Source organism: Myodes glareolus, chromosome X (assembly GCF_982192425.1).
Source record: "Myodes glareolus chromosome X, mMyoGla1.1, whole genome shotgun sequence".
Taxonomy (NCBI): Eukaryota; Metazoa; Chordata; class Mammalia; order Rodentia; family Cricetidae; genus Myodes; species Myodes glareolus.
The window spans coordinates 80262028-80277177 of NC_142053.1; the positions used below are offsets into that span (position 1 = coordinate 80262028).

Here is a 15150-nt window from a genome sequence, read left to right on the forward strand (position 1 = left end):
CTTGCATTCTTAGAGATCCTCCCCTCTTTGGTTTTCTTGGGACATGGTCTGGCTATGTAATGTAGCCAAATTGACATTGAAAACCTCTTTTTTTTTATCTTTTATCCTTTCATTTATTTATTTTAGGTTCTCAAAACAGGGTTTCTCTGTGTAACAGCCCTGACAGTCCTGGAGCTCACTCTGTAGAGCAGACTGGCCTCAAACTCACAGAGATCTGCCTGCCTCTGCCTCCCAAGTGCTGGGATTGAAGCCATGGGTCATTCTGATTCTATTTTTATTTTTAAATTTAATTTAAAAAATTAAAAACTTTCTCACTGTGTGTCTTAGGCTGGCCTTGACTCATCAGCCTCAGGCAGGCCTTTATCTCCCCAGTGTGAGAGTTATAGGCATGGTCCATAAAAACAGCTTTTTTGTTATTTTTTTTAAGATTTTTTTTCAATGTGAATGAGTTTTTCACACGTGTGTACCATGTGCATGTTTGGTGTTCATGAAGGGTAGAAGCGTATATCTGATTCTTAGGAATTGCAGTTACAAATGGTTGTGGATGCTGTGAATTAGACCCTGATCCTTTGGAAGAATAGTCAGAGCTCTTAACAACTGAGCCATCTCCAATATCCCATGTTTTATTATTTGTTTGTTTGTTTGGTTGGTTGGTTGGTTGGCTGTTTTTGTTTTGTTTTCATTTGTTTTTTGTGGCAGAATCTTCTTATGTAGCCAAGGATGTTTGTAAATTTAAAATATTTCTGTGTCTCCTCAGTGCTAGGAGTAAGGGCTAGGTGTGAAACACCACACCCTCATTTTCTGCTTTCTTTTTCTTTAGTATATAATATTATTTTATCATTTCCTCCTTTTCTCCCCTTTGTTGAGTCGAGTGGGGGGAGGGGGGGTCATGCAAAGATGCGGACAGCCACCAAAGTTCAATAAACCAGAAACAAACTTTATTCCAGAAACCAGAATCCAGGAAAAAAATAAAAATAAAAAATCTCCATGGTACACAAAAAGCTTATCAGATACCTGAGACCACAGCCAGAGATGGTTTTTTTTGTTCGGCTGTGGCAAAAGGCTGGTTTCTGAACCCACCTTTTTATGGTAGGGGCACCAAGCATTAGGTCTGAACAAAGGAATTTTTACAATATCGAGGTAAAACTTTGATACACATTGCCTTATTTTACAATAAAGAAGAAGTTGGTTCTTTTCTTTCACTAACTGAGTCCCAAGGATGGGACTCAGGTGGTCAGCCTTAAAAGCACTGAGGCATCTTGCAAGCCCATGGCTTTGTTGTTTGGCTTACAGTTTCAGAAAATACAGTCCATCATAGTGTGGATGGGTGATGCTTCCACCATTGTTGTGGCAACTTTTGGCTATTCTAACACTTTGAAAAAGAGATTGGAGTACTAGTAAGGCCGGATGGCTATTTTCCTCAAATCTCTTTTTGCACAAACCCACTTCTGCCAACTAGGTTGCCCTTATCAAAGATTCAATGAATACCAAGGCACCAAATCACCCGTGACTGGGGCTGAAGTGTTCAAACACATGAGCCCGCGCAGGACATTTTATCTTATGTATATTTTATCCTTTGGTTATAACACTGTCCTAATAGCCAAGTTAAAAACTGGTTTTCCTGATTTACAATGTCAATTCTTCTATTTGTCTTTCAGGATTCTGAGTAATTAATGCTTCCATGAATATCTCAGAAGGACAGATGAACAAAGAAAGGAACAGGTATCTAACTCTATTAGGTAAGCAATTGTTGAAGGCTTATTTCTGGAGGCCAGCACTTTGGAAACTGAGCTAGGGCTCAGTTAGGGCTGCATAATAAGACTCATCTCAACAGCAACAACAACAAAAAGAAAACAACTCTTTTTCCCCTTTGGCCATTTTGTGTTGTTTGTTGCATTCAATAGCTTTTCTAAGACTGAGCTAGCCTTACATTTCTGGAAAAACTTTATACTCCCAAGGACTTTTAATTCAGTTTGTTAAATTTGCTATTTATAATTTTATTCTTTGCTTTAATTCGTTAGTGTTTTATTTCTGGGTTCAAATTTTGAGTGGGGGATATTGACAGTCTTTGTCATTTGTTGATGGACTCACTAATGATTGGTTTTTCGCCTGCTTTTTCCAACTAAGGAGATATCAAGCATATGCCATGCAATTAAATATGCTTTAATGGCATCATTTTAAAACTAGCACGCAGTATCCCAATGTTTGAATAAAGGCAATTGACATACATTCGCTATTTAGACTCTGGCAGTTACTCTTCTCTCTTCCTCCTTTTTTCTGCTGTGCTGGAGGCTAGAACCCAGGAGTGTTACAGGCTAGGCAAGCACACTTCCATGGAGCTACCCTCCAGCCCAAACTGCTCTAGATTTACATAGAGAAAGTTAAAGTTAGCATGCTTGTAGTTATAGGTCAGTTGTTAAATATCATGCTGATTTCCTAAGATTGGATAAAGTGGATAGTTCTTGTAGTGACTATCAGACTAGACATTGTCACACATAACACATTGATACTTATAAACTATATTAAGTATTTTTTTTTAAAAAAATTCACCAATTGCAAGATGAATATAGTGGCTCATGCCTGTAACCTCAGCAGTTGGAAGGCTGAGGCTGGAACATCACTGCAAGATGGAGGCCAGCATGTACTGTATGTTATGTAATTCTGTTCTCAAATATCACCAAAAAAGGAAAGAAAAACAATTTTAATGTTTGTGAAAGCAAAACATATTCTTTAATATTTTATTTTGTGTATTTTTTTATTCCTAATAATATAAGACAAGATATTTCTTGGCTCTTTGAGTTGTATTTCCTGTTGTTGTTGTTTTTGCAGTTTTGTGAGACAATTTCTCCTTGGCTGTCCTAGAAGTAGCTCTATATATCAGTCCTGCTTCTGCCTCCCAAGTGTTGGGAATTAAGGCATGTGACATCACGCCCAGCTTCCATTTGATTTTTGTTTAATTCTTTTCTTTACTGTTTGTATTTGTGAGTGAGTTAGTGAGTTGAGGTGCCCATTTGTGTTGCAGTGTGGAGAAAGGACAGCTTTCAAGGCTTGCCTTCTCTCACTGAGCCAGGTTCTCTTGTTTCTGCTGTGTGCTTGGCATCATTCGTACTGCCTTGCACTCCTTGCTAGTTTGCCTCAGCTTTCGGGGGAATTTCATTATACTTTCCTTCTCACTGTAGGAGTGCTGGCTTTCAGATGGGTCCTGCCAAATCCGTCTTTCTCCACTGAGCCATCTCCCTGACCCTCCTTCACATTTGCAGTGCTGGGAATAGAGCCCACAGTCTCAAATACGTTAGACAATTTGAGTTTTTTTGTTGGTGCGCTGGTGGTTTGATTTCGCAAGACAGGGTTTCTCTGTACCCCATGCTGTCCTGGAACTTGCATTATAGAGCAGATTGGCTTCAAACCCCAACCTCTTCCTCCTGAGTGCAAGGGTGAAGGCCTGAGCAACCACATACCTGACTACGTGTGAGTTTCTTACACTGAGTTGCAACTTCGAAGTCTGTTTGTTTGTTTGTTGGGAATTTGACTTTTATTGTGGTTCAAGACATGTGATGGAACATATCAGCTTTAGACAATCGGTTTGATTTAGTTGGTTTTTGAGGCAAGGTATTATATATAACCTAGGGAATCTTGGATCTCACTATGTATTCAGGCTGGACACAAACTCTTAACTTAGTTTCCTAAGGGCTGGAATTAAGGCTTGAGCAACCAGGCTTGATCACATATTGAAATTTATTATCTCATGTTTCAGATATTTTTGTCTGGCCTAACCTAAAAATGTATCAAGTTCAAGTATCCCTTTCTTTCTTTCTTTCTTTCTTTCTTTCTTTCTTTCTTTCTTTCTTTCTTTCTTTCTTTCTTTCAGACAGTTTCTCTTTAGCTTTGGAGTCTGTCCTGGAACTAGCTCTGTAGACCAAACTGGCCTCGATTCACAGAGATACGCCTGCCGCTGCCTCCCAAGTGCTGGGATTAAAGGCGTGCAACAGCACAGCCCAACTGAAAGTTTCCTTTTCGCTTGCTTTTTTTTTTTTTCATTTGAGTCCAGTCCAACCTCAAATTCACAATCCTCTTGCCTCAGCTTTCCCGGTGCTAGGATTACAGGCATGTGACACGAACAATACCCCTAGTTTCCAGTTACTTTTCATAAGATGAGCATGATGATAATTTCCTATCGTTTATAATCCATTCATTTTTACAATTTTTTAAAGATTTGTTTTCTAATGTATGTTGGGGTTTTCCCTTCATGTTTGTATGTGGGTGTCAGATCCCTTGGAATTAAGGGGTTACAAACAGTTGTGAACCCAGATATTTTAGGGAAAACAGACAGTGCTCTTATCTATGGAGCCATCTCTTCAGCCCCTGTTTTTACCATTTTTATGTTGCTGTGGATTATTTTTGTTTGTTTTGTTTTTTCAAGACCGTGTTTCTCTGTAGCTTTGGATCCTATCCTGGAATTCATTCTGTATACCAGGCAGGCATCAAACTCACAGAGATCCGCCTGCCTCTGCCTTCTGACTGCTAGGATTAAAGGTGTGTGCCACCCCTCCTGGCTTGAAATAGGTTCTTTTAAAATGATATTTGAGGATTTCGTGTAACATTTTAAACCCTTCTACCCCAGTGAACAAGATCTTACAAAGCTCATGCTGGCCTTAAAAATCAGTGTGTAACTTAGGATGAGTGTGATTTTTCTCTTTTGTACTTCTGCATTCTGTGATTAGAGCCCCCGGGCACTATTTTTTTTTTCAACAGTTCTGGTGATCTAACACAGGGCTTCATTTGTCCAGATCTTTTCTGGTACTGAAAAGTGAAGTACTAGCTTGTACATACTAGTGAAGAGCCATTGAGCTCTATTATATTTAACATCTCTTTTAACATTGGCTGGACCATTATTAAACTTACTCTACTATACATTTTTTTAACTTGTGATCCTTCTAATTTAGCCTCAACCCCATTCTCCATGCCTGGAATTATACATTCGTGCCATGATTTGTGCCTTATTTCTGGCATACATCATATAATATTCTTATTTATTTTACTATTGTTTGTTTTGGGGGGGTTTTGTTTGTCTTTGTTTTTGTTGTTTTGGTTTTCCAAGACAGATTTCTCTGTGCTTTTGGCTGTCTTGAAACTAACTCATAGAGCAGACTGGCTTAAACTCACAATCTTCCTCTCTCTGTGTCCCAATTGCTGGGATTAAAGATATATGCCACCACTGGTCAGTTGGATTTTCTTTTTTGAAAAAGTTATATGTATGAGTGGTTAGCCTACATATACATGTGTGCACATCTCATGTGTGTCTGTCCTTGTGGAGGACAGAAGATGTTGGATTCCTTGGAACTGGAGCTGTAGATGGCTGTGAGCCTCTGTGTGGGTGCTGGGAGAGTTGGCAGTGCTCAGCTACATCTCAACCCACCTATAATTATTCTTACTATCTAGCACATTCAGGGCTGGGAGGTATACTGTGGGTATCTGTCAGGATTTTGGTAGTACTGATTTTCAAAATCCCCTTTCCAGTATTCTGCTTCTAACATAATATACTATTCTCTCAGCTCCTGTGAGTGTCCACTCAGCTTTGCCAACACTGGCTTATACTCTCAGGCCAATTTGCAATGTTTTCATATTAAGTACGATAGTAGTTTCATTTTTATGGGCTGTATGGGTTTTGCTGTTGTTGAATGAAAACAAATATAGACAATATATAAACACGAGTGCATTTGTGTTCCAAGAAAACAATTTCATAAAAAGTAAGTGAGCTGTGTTTGTGTGGAAGCTGCATTTTGCCCATACCTGCTTTATTACGTTTTATTCTTATAACCTCTTATAGCTTCTAATGTTTATGACTCTAATCCTCCGGTATATCCTTTTAAGATTCTTTTGTCTTCTGTTACTGTTTTACATCCATGTAAGTTTGTCACATGTGTGTAATGCCCACAGAGGTCAGAAATGGGGTGACAGACCCCTACAACTGAAGGTGCAGAACCTGGATCACTTGTAAGAACAGAGTATGCTCTCGGTGCTGAGCCATCTCTCCAGTCCCTCCTGTGTAAAATCTTGGAAGTTTTTGTTTTGTTTTGTTTTAATTGTTTTCTTTTCTGTGGGTCTGGCTCTTTAGCCCAGTCCTGTAAATCTCCCTGTGTAGCTCTGATTGACTCCTAACCTGCAGCGATGGTCAGTAATCAACCAGAGTTAGAGGTGTCACTGCGCTCAACTGGGATTTTTAAACATCCAGTTCTTTGCTGCTGACGATCTGTTTGCATACCACAGGTGTTTTTTTTTATTTCAAAGAACACAGATTAGCTAACCTCTGTATTTCATCTGTCATCAGTATTGTGTCTTATGCTGTAAAATTGATTTATTTTATTTGGCCGTAATTTGCTTACTCTTACAGTGGTTAAACACTGACCGGCAAAAATTTGGAAAAGGAAAACATGTCATTGTGCTAGGCCAAGGCAGGGACCTTAAGGTAGGAACTGAAGAGACCATGGAGAAATGCTAGCTGGCTTAATTCTCTGCATTGCTCAGCTATCTCTTGCATACAGCCTGGGCTCACCTGCCTAGCAGTAGCATGACTAATGGGCTGGGCCCCTCTGCAACCCACAGCAATCGAGAAAATTACCCCAGATATGGCCCTAGGCCAATCTAATGACGACAGTTCCTCAATTCAGGTTCTGGCTTTCCCAGGTGTGTTTTAAAAATCAAAAGTAGTTATCACCATCTGGAAGAGTATTCTTCTCAATCCATATTTCATTGTATGAACAGGCTTAAGTTTCTAAAACTTGTCTCTAGTGGAGTGTCATGATTGTTGCTGCAGCTTCTCTCTGGTTCTTTGTGCTTGTCACCTTGCTTTTGTTGCACACAGGAATCCATAGACTGTCTCCTTAATCTCCTCTCTCTTTAAGACTTAAATCACTCTTAACTTGAGCTTTTTTGATCTGTGGGCATGGCCTTTCTACCTGCATCTTTCTTTGTATGTATCAGGTCTAGGCCATTTTCTAATATTGTTAGTTATATGTGAATGTCTTTTCACCCTATGTATAAATCAAAATTTCGCCATCCTAAATCAATCCAGCTAATGTAAGTATAACCAGTATTATTGAAAGGCAAACTAGCATCAAAGTGATATCATATTTGACTGTCTTTGGACCTTGGCAGCCTCTCCGGTAAACTCTGTTAGTCTCACAGGTAGCTCTACAACCCAGTTCTCCTAGCATTTTCTTGCTTTTTCCCTTCTGCTAACTAACTTCCTCATCCTGTTTGCCCTACTGCAGATAAATAGCTTCTGTTTATTAACTTTTGAGGCATTCCTTTGCAAATTGGTTCATCACTGGATCTTAAGTCTTTTCTGATTCTTCCATGGACGGTAGTATTTTCTTCCATAAATTCATTTACTCCTTTAGCTGACTTTTAGTTTCTTTATTTTTATCTATTTTATTTTTGAGACGTAGGTATTTTTGAGACACAAGCTGACATCAAAGTTGCCATGGTAGCTGAGTCTAGACTGTCATCCTGATTCTCATGTCTCTCCTTGCAGAAGAGGAAATACAAGTATACTCCACCATACCTAACTGATATGTATTTATTCAGTAGTGTTAAGGATTGAACCTAGGGTCTCACACATGCTGGACAAGTGTTCTACCACTGAACGATACTCCAAGGTCTTGTTTTTCAAAATTTTGAATTATATAGAATTTTGTCACCTTACCATTTTGAGGAAAACTTTTTTTATTTTTAAGATTTATTATTAAGCATACAATGAACTGCTGGCAAGGAGGTTGTGAGCCACCATGTGGTTGCTGGGAATTGAACTCGGGACCTCTGGAAGAGCAGTCAGTGCTCTTACCCTCTGAGCCATCTCTCCAACCCCTGAGGAAAACTTTTGTGTTATGACAATTTTGGCCAGTTTATCGAGGGATGTCCTTGATTCTGATCCTTTTTGGGGATCAAGCTTGGGGATGGCTTATCAGTTGTGGGTTTGGAGTATACGTAGTATCAGGAATGCTTTCTTAGCTATGTTTATTTGATTGTCTTTTCAAGTTTCCTTAAGAAATAATTTGAGCATGTGTAGGACTGATATTATTTATTGAATTCTGAATTGATTTAAATCTGATTGATTACATGATCTTAATTCAGTAATTTCCAAGTCTCTCTCAAACCCATTTTCTAGTGGGCATAAAATCTTATTTTATTTTGCTTAGTTTTCTATGTGGTTTTGACCACACTAGCTTTAATCATGTATATCCATTGCTGGCCTTAGTCTTCTGAGTGCTGGGATGCTGGCATTATAGGCATACACCACCGTGTGTGACAGGGAAAACCAGTACAAAAGTTCCTCCATCTTGTATTCCTGCTGAGGCCTTTCAGGTTTAAGCAGAATCTGATTTCCTTGTTGGAGAGTCTCCTGGAAAACTACCCAACTCTGTTCTAGAAACCTAAGGTCAGTACGTCCTAGCTAACTTATCTTTCCTTCCCTAAAACCTGCTCTTTGGGTAGGACCCCCTCCAGGTCACTGCTTATCTTGGTTTGACTTTCAAGCTGCCTCTTTGTGCAGGACCCCCCTCCAGGTCACTGCTTATCTTAATGACAGTTAATTGCCTGCCTCTGCCGGAACCCCCTCCAGATAACTGCTTATTTTAATGACTGTTAATCTCCCTGCCTCTGCAGGACCCCCTCCAGGTAACTGCTTATCTTAGTTAGTATTCAACTGCCTATTTTTTGCGCAGGACCTCCTCCTGGTAACTGCTTATCTTAGTGAGTATTCAATTGTATTGTGTGTGTGTGTGTGTGTGTGTGTGTGTGTGTGTGTGTGTGTGTGCAGGACCCCCTCCTGGTAACTGCTTATCTTAGTGAGTATTCAACTGTATTTTTTTTTTGTGCAGGACCCCACCTGGTAACTGCTTATCTTAGTGCATTGATAAGCTCCCTGCCTGTGCAGGACCCCCTCCAGGTAACTGCTTATCTTAGTGACTAAGCTCCTTGCCTGTGCAGCCCCCCCCCCTCCAGGTAAGTACTTATCTTAGTGACTTTTAAACTGCCTTCTGCTGTGCAGGCCCCCTTCCTGGTAACCACTTAATAGTCACTTTTAAACTCTCTGCTTCTGTGAAGCTCCCCTGTAACTGCCAACTGAAATGCCAGGATTTAGATTTTGATTTCAAAAACCTTGTGCTCTGGACACTCAGTCTGTTGTTACTAGGTGTCCAAATACTTGGGTTTAGTTCTAGCCAGCTGGAATAAAGACTTTCAGTTGGGTATAAATTGTCTTGAATTGTCTTCTCTGGTGGGCCCCTGGTAACTCAGGCTCACAGTTTGCTTACTCAATTTTCCTTTCTCTTCCTCCTTCCTTCCATGGCAAAATATAATTTTTTTTAATAAAAGACTATCAGAATATGAGTCTAAATTTCTACTGCAATGAACATCAGAAGTACGTACGTGTTCATGCTGACCTGTGCCGTTCATGTAGCTGGCTGAGCTGTCTAGTCACTCTGCTTAGTGTTCGTGTTTTATGCCTCCTATTAGGCAACGGCTTTCCCATCCACTTCTGTTTTTCTCTAGTTCACGTATTTGGATAGCTTTCCTTTTGCTTCTTTCTCTTGTTTTGCTTCTTTATGCTTTCACATTAGTTTAGGCTCTCATGGCCTCATCTTTGTGTTGCATGTTGGCTTGCAATGCATCTTTCTCTCTTACCTCCGTTTATTGATTCCTATAAATACCCCTGTTCCAATAACTGAGAACCCAAATTGCTAGACCTGTCCTGTTCCAGTTTAGCTTGGTTTATATGATGATGCCTCTGCTTGTTACCTATGGTTTCTAATGTATAGTTAAGAACTGACTTCTCCCATCCTCTGTTTCAGGGGTTTCAGTTGCAAATGCCTGCAGGATCCAGATGTGGTACATATGTGACATGGTTCCTGGTATCACTCTCTTCTTTTTTCTTGAAAAGCTGGTTTTTGTGTTGGTTTTCTTTTGCTGTCCTTTAACTAATCATAGGGACAAGTGATTTAGAGAGGATCGGGGAGTGTTTCAGAACATGCCAACCCAATGTGCAAAATGCATTTAAAGGGAAAGGATAGACTAATACTTGGTTACTGCTAATTGTCTGGAAAGGTCAATCCAACATTGCCAGAAATTCGGGCCTCTCTACAAGGAAACTTGAGTAGCTTCAGGACAGCAGAGTATGTTTATAAATGCTTTAATAATCTTAGAGCCGGCGCTGCTTCTTTGGAATTGTGTTATTGTCATGTCACTGTATTATGTTACAAAATAAGGGTATGTAGAGCAATTCCTGTTCAATCCAGCTTGGGGCAGGTTTCTTTGGACCACAATTTTGGGTACATTTGTATAAATTAGAGTGAGATAATCTAGGAATTAATAGACCATTATACCTACATAAAAACAACAAAACAGGAGCCTTATCTGGTAACTAAAAATAAATATTGTTGTAAATTTTTTGTTTGTCCTAACTATATGTTTGTATCTTTGGTTTTATGTAATTGTTTTCTGTGATTTAAATGACTTTACTAGATATTGAGTGATGTGCCATGAACAAGCTACCATTCCCTGTATTCATGTCTCTTTAGCAATACAATATTTAGTCAAAATCAAGTGAAGTTCTAGGGCTATAGAGGTTTTATGGTTAAGAACACAACACAGACTGTGGTAACTGGAGTAATTTCATAGCACCCAATCAGGCGGCTCATAACTGCCTGCGGAGCTCCAGTTCTAGCCGGTTCGAATGACCAGCATCCATAGCTCCCTGCAGTCACGTACACATGTCCATCTACCCACATATGCATCATTTTAATATAAGAATTAAGACTTTTGTCTGAACCTAAGTTGAGAGGCATTTTCATGTAGCACACTTTGGTCTTGAGTTTACTCTGTCATCAAGATCCTTCTTCCTGTGTCTCCCAAGTGCTGGGATTATAAACTTTTGCCATCATGCCAGGCAAAATCAGAAAGTAGGAATTACCCACTATCTGAAGCCCTGAGTTTGAGCCAGTACACTGTGGTGATGGGACCTGGGGTGGGGGTGAAGCAAGAAAACATGCCTTATATGGACTGTTTCCGCTGAGGCAAGCCATTTTCTGTGCTGCACTTTTCCTTTCTCATGTTACCCAGCTATAGGATTTTACTTTTTTTTTTTTTTGGTGGTATATATGTATGTGTGGCGTGCATGTGTTTGTGTTTCCATGTGTGTGGTATGTCTATCAGTTGTCGTCCTCATATACTCACTACCTTACTATCAAAATCTCTCCATGAACCCAAAAGCCTCAATTGAGTCTAGTCAGACAGCTTGCTCTGGGCAATCCCTGTTTCTGCCTCCCAAGCACTGGGATTGGAAGTGAGGTGTCAAGCCGACACTAACACTGTGGAGCATTCAGCTTGTGCTAGGGATCCCAACCTGGGCTCTAAAATTTTACCAGAAAGTGCTTTGCCCACTGACTTAGTCGTTAACCCTATATTTATTTACTAGAAGGGAGGGAGGGGAAACAGTGAGGGCGAAGAACATGCACATGGGAGCATAGCTATTTGGTTTTTGTGTTTATATATGGAAGGGCCATAGCAGGGTCTGGGGATCAGAGAACAGGCAGAGGCAATTTTCTCCACCTTGTTCATCTTAGGGATTGAACTCAGCTTGTCATGTTTTGTGGCAGATCTCTTTACCTTTTGAACCAAGGGTTTTTTGTTTTCTTGTGAGACTAAGAATTGAACCTAGGACCATTCACCAAGCATACTAGGCAAACGATCTACTAGTGACTGAGCTATTTGCATCCAAGTCCATTAGAGCTTAAGAAGGCTAGGTAAGTGTTCCGTGAGACATGTCCTTAAGCCCTCTTTTTAAGTTGCATTCCCTCCAAATGTTAATAGTTGACACCTCAATGTGGCAGTTAAGAATGGCCCAGTGTCTGACAGGAGGGAGACATAACCCTGCAACCTGCGGAGGTCTCTTTACACTTAGAGAATGTTATGCAGATAACTTGGATGATTGATTTTTTTTTTTCGGTGTGAGCATGGTGAGGCTTAGCACGCTTATTACGTGGGGAGGACAAGGACGGTATACATAATCTCAAATCTTCTTGAGTTGAACTTAGATGTATTTACAGTTTCTTTGTATATGGTCCTGCGGCTTTTAAATTACATGTCCCAAAGGATTTCAATAAAAATTAAAGATTGATCAAAGCTTAAATTTTCATGTTTAAAAGTTTAGTAAAAGTAGTTGAGTTGCTGTACTTGTTTTATACCTTTGAGGATTTTCTTTTGTGAGTAAAATTATAAAAGGGTTTTATTAGATAAAACTGAAAGTTGCAAACATTCGGCAAGCATAGTTTGTTCATTCTTTGTCAGATCATTTTTGAGATGAAGTTGGACTTTATTGGCTGTGTTGAAGTCTTTGACTATTAGTCAGTCCCTTTCTCACCCCCTTGCCCTGCTCCCCAATACAGGGTTTATCTGTGTAACAACGCTGGCTGTCCTGGAACCCCGCCTGCATCTGCCTCCTGAATGCCCCTATTAAAGCTATGTGCCCCCACCTCCACCCCCGCCTTCTTTCCTTTCTTATACCCCTTAATTTTTTTCTCTTTTTGTCCTGTCTCACCCATAAATATTTTACAATATTACCTAAAGGTTTTATAGTTCCAGATGATAATCTTTAGATCATTGCCAGAAACAGTATTTCAGTTTATCTTTATGGCCTTTTATACTAATGGTTTGCCTAGATTCTGCTTCTAAAAGTTTGAATATAAATCCCTCATACCCTTTATTTTAAGAAAACTTTTCTACTTTGCTTTTGTCAGCATTTTCCTGATTCTTTGCTTTCTGCTTCACATTTTCCAGTAATGAGGGGGAAAATACCTCCATTTACCTCATCTATTTCTGGCTTGATCTTTTCGCTTTGGGTTATATGATATGCGCGCTCTGTTTTCTTTTGATTTGCTGCTGAAATGCCTTCATGGACTTTATGCTGAGTAGGAATTTTGTGCAATTCTGATTTTCCTTTAAAAATGTAAAAAAAAGTGAGTTTTTGTCTTTGTTTTTGTTTTTTTAGCCAGGCATAGATGCAAAGACCTTTAATTCCAGCCCTTAAGAGGTAGAGACCTGTGGATATTTGTGAGTTTGAGACCAGCCTGGGCTGCTGTAGAGAGACCCTGTCCCAAAAAGAAAAGGGCGGGGGGGGGGGGCGCTAGTGCTTAAGTAACCTAAACCAACATAGGCCAGTACTGATTTTACGTATAGGCTGTCTCGCATAGTCACCTGACTCTAAATGCATAAAACCGTGTAACACTTTGCATTCCAAAATTTTTGACATATTGGTTAGTTTAAAAGAATGATACATGACCTAAGTTCATAATCAGTAGAATACTGGTTGTGATAGGATAATCAGTGTCAGGTTTACAAAATTTATAATACACGCATAATACATGGGTGTATTAATACCATTGAACTGCTTTCATAAAATGGTTAAGAGAGTTAAGATGTAAATAGTATTAGGCTTGGCTTCACTACTAAGGTCCTACCTTGTCAAATGCCTCTGCTCCACTCTCACCCCCCCCCCCAAAAAAATAGAATAAAAGGGATGGATGGGTTTTAATATAAGTTGCCATTCAATGAAATAAAAATTGAATTTAGGATTGAAATTTATTCTGTATTTAGGTACTAACATGAAAATAACAGGTTAGGTCATCCATAAATGAACTATTTTTGGAGAGCACTTCGATTTTTCTAGTTAACATATAAAGTATTGGAATTTATTGCACCATTTTCCCACATACATTTTTTTTCTTTTAAAGAAATTAGAAAGAAATCAATGTGGGGAAATGAACTTATTTACAGATTTGCCAAACGAGGGAGATCAACACACCTACATTCTCTCCACCTTTTCTATGGTGTTGATACATTTCTATGGAACAAATCATAAAAACGGGTGTCCGGGGCCCACTCTCCCCAGCATTGCTTTGTAATATCACCAGCATTCAGTCAGGTGGCGTTTAAGTCCAGCCTAGGTTACATAGGGAGGCCTACAATTAATCCTTAAGACCTTGTTTCAAAAAGAGCCCCTCACCAATAAAAAAAGAAGAAAGGGTAGCAACAAAAATCACTAAGATGTGCATACATTGGTTGAAATTTTATCCGAACTGTGAGATCTCTTCCTGGTGGCTGTTTTTAATTGTCTAGCACAAGGCCTTCAACCTTACTCTCTGGCTCAGCATGAGATTCCTCAGGAAATTTCAATTCTTCAGGGATGGTGATAGTCTAAATCATAGTTTAGATATCTCCAGGGCCTTTGGAACACTGGTCCTAATGATGCTGATCTCAGTTCTGATTCTATTGGGTTGCACTGAATTTCTTATCAAGTCCTTATTGCTTAACCTTCAATTTAGAAAGGACTGTTGATTCATTCTTTGAGTCACTGCTTAAGGTGATGTTGTCACGGGAACAAAGACCTGAGACAGACTTTCAGGCTCCTTTCAGGGTCTGGCACAGTTGACAATGAGATTCCGTAGTCCTATCTTTCTTTGTGCTTTTAGTCCTGAAGATAAGATAGGTTAGGTGGCTCCAGTTTTTAGATAGATTTGCATGATTAACATCAGCCACCCAACCCATAAAGAAGGAAATAGAAACTAAAGGAGAGATTTCAAGCTTCTGTCCTTGTTTTGTGACCTTCTGAATTAAGGTGAGGAGAGGAGCCTCTCCTTTTAGCAAAACAAATTCTACGTACTTGTTATCAAAGAACAATGTATGATATTTCATTAAATAGAATCAATATATTAGTACATGCATTGGTGAACATAGAGAAAAGCAGACACATAAATAAAAAATAAAATTGTTTTGAAAAAATAGCGCATATTTTCAGTCTGCTTCTATGAGATTGTCAAATCTTGGAGTTAGACTATTTCAGCTGCCACATGGGTGCTATTATTGAAACAGGGTCCTCTAGAAAAAGAGCCGGCGCTCTTAACCACTGAGCCATCTCCCCAATACTCTGCCAATTCTGAGTCTGGTTCACCACATTTGTTTATTATTTTTTATAATCGTTGCGTATAAAGTAATATTTGCCTTTTATTGTGTGAGAAGAACCAAAATATTTTATAACGCATGAGAATTGGCAAATCACATTTCAGTGTGAGTTAAAAATAAATTTGAAGCTAACCA

General features: G+C 39.4%; 1 long non-coding RNA gene across 6 annotated transcripts in view; it reads left to right on the forward strand.

Moving 5' to 3' along the window:
- The window catches only part of LOC125389286 (uncharacterized), a 53123-nt gene that overhangs the window by 21292 nt on the left and 16681 nt on the right, over nt 1-15150 (forward strand). For 4 of the 6 annotated variants that reach the window (XR_015737064.1, XR_015737069.1, XR_015737065.1 and 1 more), the window contains exons 7-9: nt 1659-1739; nt 8880-9421; nt 9852-9911. This is a non-coding gene — a long non-coding RNA (uncharacterized LOC125389286). The remainder of the gene's footprint in view (nt 1-1658; nt 1740-8879; nt 9422-9851; nt 9912-15150) is intronic. The other 2 variants (XR_015737067.1, XR_015737068.1) reach the window with 1 other exon arrangement.